Below are 17,591 nucleotides of genomic sequence, written 5' to 3' on the forward strand. Positions count from 1 at the left end.
CATTGGGGAGTACCCCCAGAAAAGCTGGTTCACAAATAAATTAAAACCGGCTCTTAAAGGGCCCACACGTAAACTTACCCATTTCAGAAAGCAACCTAAAATCACCAGAAAGAAACGTGCACAGTGCTTTGGTGAAGAGACTCACCTAATAGGCCCTGAGTTCATCTCAGTGAGAGGTGAGACCTCTCCAGGGACTGGGACATTGGCGGCAGCCATTGTTGTGGCCTGGTGTGGGTGTGCTGACACAGACACCATTAGAGTTCTCCCTGGGGCCTGCTAGCCCAGGTCTGCCCCACCCACTAGAGCACAATTTAATCCAGCTTAGCCAGGGCATGCAGCCCACCCTAGAGACTGGCCCCACCCAACAACAAGCCCTCAGGCAACTTGTGGGCCTGCATAGATTGGTGACTGGATTCTCTGCAGCCCGGCAACTGAGCCGACTTCAGTGGGGCAGGGTGTGCACAAGAAGTGGGTGGAGAGTGTGGGGCGGTGGTGGAGTGTGTGTGGCTCCCACCGTGGAGCAACTGGGTCCACTTCAGGAGGTTGGGGCGTGCACATGGGGCAGGACTGTGTTGACTGTGTGTGTGGACCTGTGGGCAGCAGGGCTTGTCAGCTGCAGAAGACTTGTGTTTTTTAAAGACCCACATAGGGTGTTTGCCCCACCTTCCAAACCCTCAAACAATTGGGTGCACCCGTGCCAGCCCCACCCAGCTGCAATCCTCAGAGAGCTGACAAGAGACCTAAAGGCTGGAGGCTTATAGCAATTGTAAGGCCCTGAGCCTAACAACCTGCCATGCTGGGGGCCTACTCACTTAAAAGAAACACTGCAACACAAATGTGGTATTAGAACTTGCAGCCAACTGTGCTGGGGCTCCCCACACCTGATAAAGAGACTGAAGGGCCCACAACAACTACAAGCAGCTGAGCATTATAACAGCTGGCCAGGAACATAACTTGGCCTAACTGGGCGCCTACAGGTAGAGCAAACAGGCCACAACAGAAGGACACACGTAGCCCACATAGGGGTCACCCCTGGAACATTGAGAACTGAGGGAAGCACACTGCAGGCCTCCTAAGGCATCACTTATACAAGGTCACCTATCCAAGAGAAGGAGACATAGCTGACATACCTGATACGTAGATACAAACACAGGGAAATAGGCAAAATGAGGAGGCAGAGGAATACATTCCAAGTAAGGGAACAGGACAAAACCCCGGAAAAGGAACTAAGTGAAACAGAAATGAGCAACCTACCTGACAGAGAGTTCAAACTAAGAGTGTTAAGGATGCTCACTGATCTGGGGAGAAGAATAGATGAACTCAGTGAGAATGTCAACAAAGAAATGGAAGATATAAAGAAAAACCAATCAGAAATGAAGAATACAATACTGGAAATGAAAAATTCACTAGAGGGACTCAAAAGCAGAGTAGAGGATACAGAAGAACGGATCTGTGAGCTGGACGAAAGACTAGAAGAAATTAGCCAAGCTGAACAGGTAAAAGAGAAAAGAATTAAAAAGAGTGAGGACAGTCTAAGGGACCTCTGGGACAACATCAAGCTCACTAATATCCGTGTTATAGGTGTCCCAGAAGGAGAAGAGTGAGACAAAGGGGCAGAGAATCTATTTCAAGAAATAATAGATGAAAACTTCCCTAACCTAAGGAAGGAAACAGACATCCAGGTACAGGAAGCACAGAGAGCCCCAAACAAGATAAATGCAAAGAAGCCCACACCAAGACACATCATAATCAAAATGTCCAGAATTAAAGATAAAGAGAGAATCCTAAAAGCCGCAAGAGAAACACAACTTACATACAAAGGAAACACCATAAGGCTAACAGCTGACTTCTCAGCAGAAACCTTACAGGCTAGAAGAGAGTGGCACGATATATTTAAAGTGCTGAAAGGAAAAAACTTACAGCCAGGAATACTCTACCCAGCAAGGTTATCATTCAAAATGGAAGGAGAGATCAAAAATTTCCCAGACAAGCAAAAATTAAAGGAGTTTGTCACCAAGAAACCAGTGCTACAAGAAATGTTAAAGGGACTGATTTAAGGGGAAAAGAGAATACCACAAATAGGAAAAATTATCTATTTCCATGATAAGAGGGTAATGGATACAAATGTACAAAAAAGAGGTTAGATATGTTATCAAAACCATAAAATGAGGGAGGAGGGGAGTTAAAGAGTGGAGCTTTCAGACAGAGGTCAAACTAAAGAGACCATCAATGCTGTATAGAAGGAGAAAGGAACAGAGAAGGACTACTAAAACACTGAGAAAAAAAAAAGTCAAAAATGGCAGTAAGTACATACTTATCAATAGATACTTTAAACGTCAATGGACTAAATGCTCCAATTAAAAGGCATAGGTTGGCTGATTGGATAAAACAACAAGACCCATATATATGCTGCATACAAGAGACACACTTCAGACCTAAAGACACTCACAGACTGAAAGTGAAGGGATGGAAAAAGATACTCCACGCAAATGGCAATGACAAGAAAGCTGGGGTAGCAATACTCATATCAGACAAAATAGACTTTCAAACAAAAACTGTAAAAAGAGACAAAGGAGGGCATTACATAATGATCAAGGGAACAATCCAACAAGAGGATATAACACTTGTAAATATCTATGCACCCAATGTAGGTGCACCTAAACATATAAAGCAATTATTAACAGACATAAAAACAGAAATAGACAGTAACACAATAATAGTAGGGGACTTTAACACTCCACTTACACCAACGGATAGATCATGCAAACAGAAGATCAATAAGGAAACATTGGCCTTAAATGACACACTAGAACAGATGGACCTAGTAGATATATACAGAGCGTTCCATCCAAAAACCAAAGAATACATGTTCTTTTCAAATGCACATGGAACATTCTCCAGGATTGACCACATATTAGGCCACAAAACAAGTCTCCATAAATTTAAGAAGATTGAAATAATACCAAGCATCTTTTCTGACCACAACGGTATGAAACTAGAAATCAACTATAGGAAGAAAATCAGAAAAGCCACAAATACGTGGAGATTAAGCAAAATGCTACTGAACAATGACTAGGTCAATGAAGAAATCAAAGAAGAAATCAAAAAATACCTGGAGACAAGTGAAAATGAAAATACGACATGCCAGAATTTATGGGATACAGGAAAAGTGGTTCTAAGAGGGGAGTTTATAGCAATACAGGCCTATCTCAACAAACAAGAAAAATCTCAAATAAACAATCTAACAACACACCTAAAAGAACTGGAAAAAGAAGAACAAACAAAGCCCAAAATCAGTAGAAGAAGGGAAATAATAAAAATCAGAGCAGAAATAAATGAAATAGAGACTAAAAAAATAGAAAAAATTAATAAAACCAAGAGCTGGTTCTTTGAAAAGATAAACAAAATTGACAAACCTTTAGCTAGACTCACCAAGAAAAAAAGAGAGAAGGCACAAATAAGTAAAATCAGAAATGAAAGAGGAGAAATTACAACAGACACCTCAGAAATACAAAAGATTATAAGAGAATACTATGAAAAGCTATATGCCAACCCAATTCAACAATCTGGAAGAAATGGATAAATTCTTAGAATCATACAACCTTCCAAAACTGGATCAAGAAGAAGTAGAGAATTTGAATAGACCAATCACCAGTAAGGAGATAGAAATAGTAATCAAAAACCTCCCCAAAAATAAAAGTCCAGGACCAGACGGCTTCCCTGGTAAATTCTACCAAACATTCAAAGAAGACTTAATACCTATCCTTCTCAAACTCTTCCAAAAAATTGAGGAGGGGGGGAAGCTCCCTAACTCATTCTACGAAGCCGACATTACCCTGATACCAAAACCAGACAAGGACAGCACAAAAAAGAAAATTACCGGCCAATGTCACTGATGAACATCGATGCAAAAATCCTCAACAAAATACTAGCAAATCACATACAACAATACGTTAAAAAGATTATACACCATGATCAAATGGGATTTATTCCAGGTATGCAGGGATGTTTCAACATTCACAAATCAATCAACGTGATACACCACATTAATAAAATGAAGAATAAAAATCACATGATCATCTCAATAGATGCAGAGAAAGCATTTGACAAGATACAGCATCCATTTATGATAAAAACTCTGAATAAAATGGGTATAGAAGGAAAGTACCTCAATATAATAAAGGACATATATGACAAACCCACAGCTAATATCATACTCAATGGTGAAAAACTGAAATCTATCCCTCTAAGAACAGGAACCAGACAAGGATGCCCACTCTCACCACTCCTATTTAACATAGTACTGGAATTCCTAGCCAGAGCAATCAGGCAAGAAAAAGAAATAAAAGGGATCCAAATTGGAAAGGAAGAAGTGAAACTCTCACTATTTGCAGATGACATGATTTTATATATAGAAAACCCTAAAGAATCCACCAGAAAACTTTTAGAAGTAATAAACGAATACGGTAAAGTTGCAGGATACAAAATCAACATACAAAAATCAGTTGCATTTCTATACACTAACAACGAAGTAGCAGAAAGAGAAATCAAGAATACAATCCCATTTACAATTGCAACAAAAAGAATAAAATACCTAGGAATAAACTTAACCAAAGAGGTGAAAGATCTGTACACTGACAACTATAAAACATTTCTGAAAGAAATTGAAGAAGACACAAAGAAATGGAAAGATATTCTGTGCTCTTGGATTGGAAGAATTAACATAGTTAAGACGTCCATACTTCCTAAAGCAATCTATAGATTCAATGCAATCCCTATCAAAGTTCCAACATTTTTCACAGAAGTAGAGCAAAGAATCCTAAAATTTATATGGAACAACAAAAGACCCGAATAGCTAAAGGAATCCTGAGAAAAAAGAACAAAGCTGGAGGTATCACACTCCCTGATTGCAAAATATACTACAAAGCCATAGTAACCAAAACAGCATGGTACTGGCACAAAAACAGACACACAGATCAATGGAATAGAACTGATAGCCCAGAAATAAACCCACACGTCTATGGACAGCTAATCTTTGACAAAGGAGCCAAGAACATACAATGGAGAAAAGAAAGTCTCTTCAACAAATGGTGTTGGAAAAACTGGATAGCCACATGCAAAAAAATGAAAGTAAACCCTTACCTTACACCATACACAAAAATTAACTCCAAATGGATTAAAGACTTGAATGTAAGACCTGAAACTATGAAACTTCTAGAAGAAAACATAGGCAGTACGCTCTTTGACATCGGTCTTAGCAACATATTTTCAAGCACCATGTCTGCCCGTGCAAGAGAAACAATAGAAAAAATAAACAAATGGGACTACATCAAACCAAAAAGCTTCTGCACAGCAAAGGAAACCATCAACAAAACGAAAAGACAACCTAACAATTGGGAGAAGATATTTTGCAAACCATACATCTGAAATGGGGTTAATCTCCAAAATATATAAAGAACTCATGCATCTCAACAACAAAATACTAACAACCCAATTAAAAAATGGGCAAAAGACCTGAACAGACATTTCTCCAAACAAGATATACAGATGGCCAGCAGACACATGAAAAGATGTTCAAAATCATTAACTATCAGGGAAATGCAAATCAAAACTATAATGGGATATCAACTCATACCTGTCAGAATGGCTATAATTAACAAGATAGGAAAAAACATGTATTGGAGAGGCTGTGGAGAGAAGGGAACTCTCTGGTGGGAGTGCAAACTGGTGCAGCCACTATGGAAAACAGTATGGAGATTCCTCAAAAAATCAAGGATAGAACTACCATTATGATCCAACTATTCCACTGCTAGGTATTTATCCAAAGAACTTTAAAACACCAATGCGTAAAGATACTTGCACCCCGGTGATCACTGCAGCGTTATTCACAATAGCCAAGACTTGGAAGCAACCTAAGTGCCCATCAAGGGACGAATGGATAAAGAAGATGTGGTATATATACACACTGGAATACTACTCAGCCATAAGAAACGATGAAATCCAGCCATTTGTGACAACATGGATGGACATTGAGGGTATTATGCAAAGTGAAATAAGTCAGAGGGAGAAGGTCAAATACCGTATGATTTCCTTCATTAAGGAGTAGATAATAACAACAATAAACAAACACACAGAGACAGAGATTGGATTGGTGGTTACCAGAGGGGAAGGGGGGAGGGGGAGGACGAAAGGGATAATTCAGCACAAGTGTGTGGTGATGGGTTGTAATTAGTATTTGGGTGGTGAACATGATGTAATCTATGCAGAAATAGAAGTATAATGATGTATACCTGAAATTTATACAATGTTATAAACCAAGGTTACTGCAATAAACAAAAAATTAAAAAAAAAATATTGCATGAGGCAATGGTTAAGTTCAGCCCAATTGGGTTATATTTGAATATGACTTATTTTACACAGAGAAAAGAGAGAAAGGAATTGTGGGAAGGGAGGAGGGGGAGAGGGCATATGATACTGCACAATTAGGAAGTGGAATAATGAAAGATGACGTCCTGATAAAGCCTCAGAATGGAACTAACAAACTTGAAACCACTGGCATTCAATTCAGCATTTTTAGATTTAAGAGGACACATCCAAGTGGATCAGCCTTTCATAGGGAAGGAGAACATGTCAAATTTTCCTCTGTCCGGTGCCTGGTAAGGGCATATACAGGATCCCAAATCCTCTTTGCTCCTGTTTGAGATCACTAAACCTCTGTTTGATTTAAGCCTCTGATCCTTTTTCATTCATTCATCATGGGTATTTGTGATGGGCAAGGCACTTGTCTGGGCGCTGAGAAAATTCCAAAATCAGTTAGACATCAGGTCTGACCCCAGGGAGCTGACAATAGAGCCGGGAAAGTGAGACATGGAGAGAAAAGGGTCGTTGCCCAGGGGAAAGCGCTGTCTTGTGAGGCGGAGAAGGCTTCCAGCTAAGAGATCAGAAAAAGTTTCACGGAGGAGCAGTTATTTGAGTGGTCCCACAAAAGAGAGAGAGAGAAAAAGGCTTTCCCGGAATTGGGCCTCCGTCTTTCCTTGTCCCAATTCCCACGTGAAAGAACAAGTAGAGTTCCTCCCCACTTACCAGAGCTTTCCTCAAGCACCTCACTACCCCAGGGAGGTAGGCTGGAGGGTTAGAAAGAAAGAGAATTTGAAAAGATAAATACTAACATGTTAATATCTATGTGAAGAGAGGGATGGGTGGGGTTTGAGATTATCTGCTTTTTGTTTATTTGTGCTTTTTCATTTAGAGAAAGGATGGACTATGGAACATATTTTGTAATGAGAAAAAAATAAATTCAATTTTAAAACAACAGACCCCCTCCCCCCCCAAAAAAGAAAACAAAAGGGAATGAGAAGAGCATGCACGTCTCTTCCGGATTTAATGGTCTTAGGGTCCTCCAGGTACCCTCATGTCCACAGGTCTTGAGTGTTGCCGAAGTCTCACCCTGCTTGGAAACCCACCGTGCATGCACCAACGAGAGCCTACTGTGCTGTCAGAGCTGCCCCTCAGAGTACATTACAGCAACATCTTTGGCTTTAACAAGACTGTAGGCAGAGAGGTAAAACCTCGAAGACAGTCTAGGCCCCTTGGGCCAGATGTCCCTAATCTAATCTAGAATTTACTTTTATTTCCTGAAAACTTTGAATTCCTGACAATGAAAACTCTAAGGAGGGGATGGGGACAGAAGATAGCTGACAGTCACCACTATTGACTCCACTCCCTTGCCTGCCTGCTGGGAATCCTCATTAAAACATGGGAGGCGGAGTGGGGTACAGGCCAAGCTGCGACTGGGCAATGGCAGCCAGTCTGAAGTTCTATCACAGAAGCTTGAGTTGTGTCACTAGTGGGTGCCACATATTGAAGCCCTCAGTTCTTGGGGCTGCCCAGTAGGGCCAGGGGTGGCCAGAGCCTCCCAGTAGCCTCCTCACCCGGGAGTACCTTGTCAGTTCACCACAGGATGCTGTTCCAATATCGTCTTCCACATGTACCATAACACGATATGCAGGGAGAGCACTGAGATAGGATTTGAAGATGTACTATTACGCCATAAGTTACTGGTCTGGAACTGCTGTCTTGCAGGAGGTGATGAGAAAACCCAACAGCAGCAAGCATTCATGGAGCTGCCTGTTTGTGCCAGGCCCCGGGGCTGGGATGCTCATCCTATGAGCTGTGGGGTAGACGCCTGTGCCTTTTGCCTGCCCAGCATGCTGGCCCCCTTGCAGGGTAAGACACCTACATCTTCTTTTGTGGGTCTACATCAGTCTTTCCCCACTGTATGCAGGCCTGGGGGCATGTCAACCACGGTGCCCTGCTCTCCATCCATGAGTTAGGCAGCATGTGGCCCAGCTGAGGCCAGGCTGACTTCTCTTCCTGGAATTTGAGTTTTAAGCAGAGAGACACAAGAACTGAAAATAATGAGCTGTTCGTCCAGTCGTGAACACCCTGAAGAAGGAAACTGGTTGTCTCTCTGCTCTCTGGATCCTCTTAGTTGCCCTGGTTCTCATCCTTCCAAAGACCTGGCTGTTTGCTTTTCATTTGGTTCTATGGGTTAATTCACACTCTTCCAATAATTTTCCTCCATCCTTCCTCAAAGTTTGCCCTAGAGTCTATTTCTGTTGTTTGCAACCAAAAAACCCCAATAGGTATAAGCTCTAACTCTTTTAATAACCTCATTTTGCGTCATTATTATCCCTATTTTAATATAAGCTAATTGAGCTTCAGAGAAGTTAAAAAACTTGCCAAGGTCACATAGATAACACATGTCACAGTCAGCATTTGAACCCAAATCATCTGACATGGAAGCATGACAGGGGTGTGGGTTTTGTCACGAGAGCAAAATGAACTCAAATCCCCACTTCCCTGCTTTCTGCAGAAAAACCCAATCACATAACGTCTCTGAATTGAAGTAACTCTCTCTAAATCAGAAAATGGGGAAAATAATGCTCATTTCACAAAGTTGTTGAGGGTTGATGGAAATGATGTGTATGAAAGCAACTGGCCTGGACTATGTGCTTACTACGTATTAATGTCCCTTCCCTAAAAATGAAAATTCTTATCTCTGCATAGCAAATTCAACAAAGTAATTGATGCTTTGTTTAGTCCAAAGATTACTGACTCTGAGTTGACCCAAGTACAGTACAATGTACAATCTCTCTCCCTCTTTCAATACACACACACACACACACACACAGTTTTGTTTAAGGGGATTTCCCTCATGTCTCTATCCCCCACTTGTGTCCTGTCTGTGGAAGGCCTATCAGAAAATACAGACACCATTAGGAAAAGAGCATAGGGGTGCGTAAACACACCTACAACCTAAACCTTCCACCCAACATGCCTTTGGAGAAGGAAGAGAGCAAGAATTTTCATTCCTCTCAAGGATGATGAAAATGAGACACAGAGACACTAAATGTTTATCTCGAGGTTACATAGCAAACTAAAGGTAAATGAGAGGGGCCGGCCCCGTGGCTTAGCGGTTAAGTGCGCGCGCTCCACTACTGGCGGCCCAGGTTCTGACCCAGGGCGCGCACGACGCACCGCTTCTCCCGCCATGCTGAGGCGCCTCCCCCATAGAGCAACTAGAAGGATGTGCAGCTATGACATACAACTATCTACTGGGGCTTTGGGGAGAAAAAAAAAAGGAGGAGGATTGGCAATAGATGTTAGCTCAGAGCCGGTCTTCCTCAGCAAAAAGAGGAGGATTAGCATGGATGTTAACTCAGGGCTGATCTCCCTCACAAAAAAATAAGTAAATAAATAAAGGTAAAGGAGAACCCAGGAATTATATACTAGGCCGTTTGGTCTCAAAATACCAAAGCCTGGAAGAAAGAGAACAAGTTTTCCAAGTTGCTGGTTTTGTTCCTGCTCGCCACCTCCACCCCCACCCCTCCGGCACCCTTCTTCTCTCTTTCCCACTTCAAATAAAACAGCTCCATCATTTAAACAACCTCATTAGGCAAATTTCTAAGAAAGCTTCCCCAGAGCTCTGTCCATTACACACCTTGTCTTTCCCTTCAGAGCTGTGACCTACTTCAAGTGTTCTTATGATTCTTTTTTTTTTTTTTTTTTTGTGAGGAGATCAGCCCTGTGCTAACATTGCCAATCCTCCTCTTTTTTTTTTTTTTTTTTTTTTGCTGAGGACATCTGTGCCCGTCTTCCTCCACTTTATATGGGACCCCGCCACAGCACGGCTTGCCAAGCAGTGTGTCGATGTGCACCCGGGATCCAAACAGGCAAACCCTGGGCCACCGCATCGAAGCACGCGAACTTAACTGCTTGCGCCACCAGGCTGGCCCCTTATGATTCTTTTAATGGGGGGAAAAAATCCCCAAAGATGTGTTCCCTATGCTGGAAAAATTAAAGTCCCCTTACAATATACAGTTAAAGAGAACTGATTTCTGATGCGTCTTCAGAGATAAATTCAGGTTTTCCAGGATCACGATTGTGAAAAGTACAACTAAAAGACCTAGATATTTAGTCAGTCAGTCAACAAATATTCACAAACTACTTGCCATAAGCAAGGAATTTACCAAAGTTGACATTAGCTTATAACAAGAGTGAAAGAAAATCCATATAGCTTGAATTTATTTAACATAATTGCGACTTGCATGATTTTTCTGGTTTCTGGGGCCAAGACAACAACATTCTACATTGTGATATAATTTCTGGGGTTTCTTTTCTTCTCCACATCAATATCTTCCAATCTTGAAGGTTTTATTTGAGGTTCTTTGTTATTGAAAAGGCAATATACAAAAGCAAACGAATTTTTAAAACTTAAAAATCATCTATAATCCACCACTTTAGCACAGCAACTTGCACAACATGCACAGCGAAAACATTTGTATTTTGTCTTCCACAGGCACACAGATTATTTAACGTTACAAATATGGTGTGCTTGCTATTTTGTATTCTATTGTTCATTTTACCATAAATCTTTTCCATGTTTCTTTCTACATGTCTCTGGATTTAAGCTTTTGTTATGTATGCAAAATACTTCATTGTATTGATGTACCATAAATTTTTTAACCATTACTCTAATGTTGGACATTTTGGCTATTTCTATTTTTTTTTCTATTATAACTAACACAGTAGAGGATATCTTTCATGCATTTAGAATTTTTAAAATCTGTATTAAATAACTTTATTGGAAAAAATTCCTGGGTATGGTACTCTTATGGCTTTTCCTATGTATCATCCTGTTGCATTCCCCCCAAATTTTACCAATTTACAAGGCAACCCACAATAAGCAATGCAATTTCCCTGCACCCTGAATAGCACTGTGTGTTGTTTTTTAAAATTGTTAATCATTAGCAAGAAGTAAAACAGCCCCACAGTGTTCTTATGCTCTGCACTCTGACTGCTGTCAGTGATGAACACATCTCTGTGCACTTGTTCACTCCTTCACTTCCTTGGGCGGCGAATTTCTTCTTATGGGCTGTGAATTCATCCATGGAGTTTTTCCCCCCAGTCAAGTTTATTGAGGTATAATTTATATATTATAAAATTTACTCTTTTTAGGGTACAGTTTTGATTTTTAACAAATATATGCAGTTATAGAATAGTTCTATAATCTCTCAAAGTCTCCTTGTTCCCCTTTGTAGTCAACCTCTCCCCCACCTCCAGCTCCTAGCAATCATTCATCTATTTTCTTTGTCAATAGTTTTGTCTTTTCTGAAACGTCATGTAAATAGAATCATATAAGTAGCTATTCATGGAATTCTAAAGTGTTTTTTTAAATTTTGAAAGATTTCCTTTTCGTAGTATTCAAAATACTTTATATTAAAGATTTGGTTCAGGGGCCGGCCCAGTGGCCTAGTGGTTAAGTTCAGCACACCCCGTTTCAGCGGCCCAGGTTCGGTTCCTGGGCATGGACCTATACCTCTCGTTGGTGGCAATGCTGTGGTGGGGACCCACATACAAAATAGAGGAAGACTGGCGACAGATGTTAGCTCAGGGCAAATCTTCCTCAGCAAAAATTAAATAAACAAATAAAGGTTTGGTTCAATCTCAAAAGAGCAGTATGGTGTAGAAGGAGCAGAAGTTGTAACTCTAACTCACTCATTTTCTTGTATCACCACACCCAGGAAAAGACGCCTTATAGAAGTGGGCCTCCAAAGGCCCAAGTCAGTGCTTACCTCCCTCCGCTTTTCCCTTTTCAACACCCCCACCTCTCTCCTTTTCTGAAATGGAGTCTTTGTTTAACAGATATTAACTTTTAATCTGTAAAATCTAATACAAATATTTCCCCCACTTATGCATTTTTCATTTGACAGAAATTTTAAATGTGAATTTGATTTAACAGTCTCCCTCATGGATTCTTCCATTGGTTCAAAATGATCCATAGATATAAAATATACTGAATTCTATTTTTTTTTGCTAGCTCTTCTAGATCTTCACTTTTTTATACTGAACTTTGATTCAACTTTAGTTTCTGTCAGTGTTTGCTGTAAGGCAGAGGCTTTTTTTTTTTTTTTTTGTGAGATCAGCCCTGAGCTAACATCCAGGCCAATCCTCCTCTTTGTTTTTTGCTGAGGAAGACTGGCCCTGGGCTAACATCCGTGCCCATCTTCCTCCACTTTATATGGGATGCCGCCACAGCATGGCCTAGACAAGCAGTGTGTCAGTGTGTGCCAGGGATCCGAACCTGGGCTGCCAGCAGTGGAGTGCGCACACTTAACCACTACGCCACTGAGCCGGCCCTGTAGGCAGAGGCTTTAAAACCTTCTTGACCATGAGCCACAGTAAGAAATACATTTTGCATCATGCACACAAACAAATATACATGTAGACAAAACTGAAACACAAGTTTCAGGAGCAAAGCTTCCCCTCACTGCAGGTGACACACTCTAATACTCTCTATTCTATTCTATTTGTCTTTCTTTTTAAAATGCTGGTCAAAACCCACCAAACCCATCTCATGACCCACTGATGAGTCACAGTCCACAGTTTGAAAAGCATACGGTGGGGTTTTATTAATGCATCACGCTCCCTCCAGTATTCCCACTCTGAGCTTGCTTGGGTGGTACCTGAAGATGAAGCCAGATCAACTGGACAGTTTCCCCTAGGGGCCTGTGAAGTCAATTGCCCTTTTTCAGAGACTAGATATTGGTGGTCATGGTGGGGAAAGACAATGAGAAATGAGCCATGGTTTCGCTGTTGCCAGCTTAGCCACCTAGTGGACTGGCAACCTTCGCAGGGTTGGCCTGGCCTGGCCTGGCCTGCCCTGTGAGGTGGATCAGCTCTGTGGCGACCTATTGGGAAAGGGCATTTGGCTTGAGGTAGCAGAAGCCCCTGTGTGCCATCCTTCATGTGGAACTAGTGGAAAGCAGCTCCATGCAGCTGAGAGAGGCTAAGAGCAGGCAGGGTGAAGCATGCCCACGGCCCAGCTTTGGCAAATGAATGCTGGGGAAAACCTGTAGGAGGCCCAGCCAGGGGAGGTGGAGGCATTGTCTCAGGAGGTCAGGTCGACTCCAGGAGGAGAGGAAATAGCGTTGTGTCTGTGGCTGTGCATAGACTAGAAAAACAGTTATTAACAGGAAAGACGGAGGTTGTTATAGCTGTCGCGGGTTGCTTAGAGAGAGTAAGCAGGGGCTAGGAAAGGGCTTGTCTAGGTCAGTCTCCGGGAATGCAGAGACGAGTAATCCCACGCAGCAGCATGGGGGAGCTGTGGCCATCCTGTGGTCAGGAGATACCTCCTGGCCACTCCCTCAACAGCCCTGGCACACGAGGCTTTGTGATCCACATGGGGTGGCTTGTGTGATCTTTAAACAGCTTCTTAATTCTCTTGCTCATTTACAAGGTGAATGACCAAGCCTTGGCAGGGGTTTCAGAAGATAGAGTACTTTGATGCCTATCCCCAAGGAGACTGTAACCATTTCTCTATTTAACCAAAATTAAAGCAAGAGCATTAGGAAGCTGTGATTGATGAATGTCCAGTTCCAGGTCGGTAGATCACATTTTCTAGTGCATTTAAAATTCTAACTTCTGGGCAGGCCCTGTGGCTTAGCGGTTAAGTGCGTGCGCTCCGCTGCTGGTGGCCCGGGTTCGGATCGTGGGGGCGCACCGCTTCTCCAGCCATGCTGAGGCTGCGTCCCACATACAGCAACTAAGAATGATGTGCAGCTATGACATACAACTATCTACTGGGGCTTTAGGGGGGGAAAAAAATTAAAATTCTAACTTCTCATACCCAGAGTTTTAAGGCCTTACCCAACTTCCTCGAGCACCTTAGGCATTGCAAACTCAAACTTGCTGTGTAGTTTCTGGCTCTTACCTGCTTCACAGCACTTATGAATATTCATAAGATAACTTTAGAACGCAAGTATTGGAAGAACCTCTCAAGACGTCTGCCCTCCGGCCTGCAACAGATAGCGCTTGTAGAGATTTGCTTACCCCAGTGCCTGAATTTTCAGGGAAACTAAGATTTAGGATTTCCCTCAAGCTTAGGAGGAATTCTAGTCATTTTGAAGGGTTTTGGGCCTAGGAATGATAACGCTTTATAATTTATATTGTTGTTTCTCTCTTCTTTAGAATGACCATTGCATTCCTGCTCCCTCCACTTCTTTCTAAGTGTCCATTCTCCTTGGGGTGGGTGGCAATTCACACTGTGACTCTGGCTAGGACTAACAGACATGAAGTTCATAAATCTCAAGGGGCCATCGCTTTCACCCTACAGACTTGCAAAGGCATGCATCTCCTTTTCCCCTGGCCCTGGAATATAAATCAGAACATTTCATCTAGTGTGGGGATCTATTCTGAGAGAGGCCCCTTCCCTCCTCTGAAACATCACCTTATCCTGAGCCTCTCTGAGCAGCCTAATCCATGCCAGCTCTCTTAGCTTGCAGCTTCCAGGCATTCGTGACAGTTGTATTCCCCACCCCCAGCAGCAGCCTATTTGAGAGGCTAAGCTATTACCAAGTTCATCAGGAAAAATGTCATCCTGATTGATTAGAAGGGTGGACTGCAAATTTAGCTCATTAGAATCACCTGGGAGCTTTTAAAAAGCGCACTGTTTAGGCTGTATCCTAGACCAATTAAGTCAGAATCTCTGTGGATGGGGCCCAGGCACCAGCATTTTTAAAGCTCCCCAGGTGTTCTAACATGCAGCCAGGGTTGAGAACCACTGAAGAGTAAGTACTGCAGGGGCCCAGCAGTTCAGCCTTAAGTTTATCTTTTAACAAGATTTCACCCTTCCCTTGAAAGGAATCTTTATAACAATGAAAACTCTAAATGGTTGATCACAGGGCTAGACCAATAAGAAACCAGCACAAACTATACATTTTTTGGGGGAGTGGGGAGGGAGGAAGGGGAAGGGTTGGCAGGCAAGTAGAGCACTCAATACACACAAAGTGTTTTGCCATGGAATCATAATCATTCGATTGTAAAACAAGATGCAGTCCCTTAGAAGTCATTTGGCCTTTCCTTTTCCTTCCAGGGAGGAATGAACTTAACCATCCCTTTGTTAAAGATCTCCGAGAGAACCACCTGGGCTGCGTCCATTGCAGTCTCCGGGTTCCGCGTGGTGTGCGCGCCTGTCTCGCCTTCGGGCTGTTTCCCGAGTGTGTAGCACAGCGCTCGCGCCCTCTGCTGGGGTGAAGTGGGTTCCCTCCTGGTGGAACAATTGTTTCCTCGGGCTGAGCTAATGCATTCGTTTCTCTGAGCTCACTAGAAAGGACGCGGCTTCGCGGAAGACCTCCTGGCGTTTCTCTGACATCCGGCATGCCACTGGTGCCTGGGGACGTTATTTCTTTGATTGCAGGGTAGGAACATAAAGCGAATTGGATGGAAGTGACTGGGAAACTGAGCCCGGCTGCTTCTTTGATAGGCTTTGGGGTGTGTATTCGTGATGCTCGGTATCCGCACCGGTGGGGTGTTGTGCGGTCATGGAGTCACGGAGACTGGCGTGTAGCACCCTCCGGTTAAGGGAGTAGTGCGTTTAAAGGGAGATGAAATATAATTCCAAGAAACCCAAAGATGTCAGAAAGGCAAATGCTTCCCAATCATAAGCAATTTAAAGACGTGATTTTTTTTAAGGCATCAATCAAGACATATAACCTTGTCATTTAGGAGATTTGTTCACCCAAAGGAAGACTTGATGGTACTCACCGATTAGGGCTTCAAAAGTCTTCTCCTCCATACGTGATAAACGCTGGGCTCCAGGGGCAGTCCGTCCTCAGTACACCGGTGCTGCTGCCATGGCTGCACACATCCTGAGTGCTGCACACGCCACCTTCCGGCTCCAAGGTACGTCCCTTACACCCCCTTGTCCCTTCCCCCCAGTTCTCTCTCAGGGTCCGGAGGTTCGAGGAAGGAATGAGATCTGGGTGTCGGCCTGTCGCGGCCTGTCCTCACCGCGGCATCTCAGCTGGGGCTGGAGAAGTCAGCGCCGCCGAGCCGCTGTGGGCTCGTCGCGGTTGCTATGGTAACCAGGAGCCGGCGACTCCGCTGGGCTGGGGAAGGCGGTGGAGAAAAGGTAACGAGAGACGACGTGCTGGTCCCTCTCCTGGGCATCTGCTGAGCCGCAAGAGATCTAAGAGAAGTGGAGTTCCTGGATGGTACCATCCACAATGTCTGCTCTTCAGCCTCAAACCAAAGCCCAAACCAAACCCTCCCTCCTCCTCCTGGTCTTTTTTCCTTTCCCTTTCTCCCCTTCCCGGATCTCTACCTCAACACACAAACCAGCATTTTAAGGGTTGCAAATTCCAGCACTATTCTGAGGCCTCTTGCCCCAGGGAATCCTGCTAAATGCTGGTTAGTGGGAGGCTCCCTGAGGGAAAGGTGCAGTTGCAAGAGGCCCTTAAGGGCTCAGAACCTACACCTCTCTCCCTACACCCAGAAAGGCTTCTGCGGCTGGAGTCTGAGCAGTCTTCTTTCACACTTCTAAACAAACCCCCCTGGATTGTCACAGCCCATGGAACTTGAAAGAAATCTGCCAAGACTAAAAGAAATCGGATGGAAGACAGGATGGATTTGAATAAATTCCTATCAGCATTTGCTTATTATAATCATAGCGCTATAATCAGAGCAGAAAGAAGCCTTAGAGCTTATTTTGTCAAGGATCATTGGCCTCAGCGTGGTATCCATCTGAAGCTATGTAGTCAAAAGTGGATTGACTGCAGCCAGCACCCTCAGAAGAGGGCTGACCCTTTGCTGATGACTCAGTGAGAAGGGGCTCTTGCTTGTCCCTCTTGATATCTCCTTAATCATGTCATCATTTACCTCATTAGTTAGCATTCCTCTCATTTCCATAGCCATTAATGTGAGGAGTGGAACTGACAGGATCAGGGTTATGCTCAGAGGTGGCCCGGGGCATCACTCAGAGTCCCTCCATCACATCACATCACTCTGCATCAGTGTCTGTTCCACCCACAAATCTGCAGGTGTTTTGCTCCAGTTCTAGAATAAGGGAAGGGGACACATTTTTACTGAGCTCTGACAACGTGCGTGGGCTTTTCATGGGTTATTTCATTTAATCATCCTGTCAACCTGTGAGATTTTATATCACTGTTTTATAAATTAAGAACATAAGAGCAGAAAGAATAAGTTACTTGCTTGTATAAGGTTATTCAGCTGGATAAGTGGTAAAGCTG

At 43.1% G+C, this 17,591-nt stretch overlaps 1 protein-coding gene across 1 annotated transcript in view; it reads right to left on the bottom strand.

Annotated features, from left to right (window-relative positions):
• The window catches only part of MICAL3 (microtubule associated monooxygenase, calponin and LIM domain containing 3), a 227,867-nt gene extending 211,708 nt beyond the window's left edge, over positions 1 to 16,159 (bottom strand). Inside the window, exon 1 of the mRNA XM_087443001.1 lies at positions 16,108 to 16,159. The gene's annotated coding sequence lies outside the window, so the exon portion shown is untranslated. The remainder of the gene's footprint in view (positions 1 to 16,107) is intronic.
• Positions 16,160 to 17,591: the final 1,432 nt, after the last annotated feature.

This window comes from Ceratotherium simum, chromosome 17 (assembly GCF_057802395.1).
Source record: "Ceratotherium simum simum isolate JZ-2026a chromosome 17, ASM5780239v1, whole genome shotgun sequence".
Taxonomy (NCBI): domain Eukaryota; kingdom Metazoa; phylum Chordata; class Mammalia; order Perissodactyla; family Rhinocerotidae; genus Ceratotherium; species Ceratotherium simum.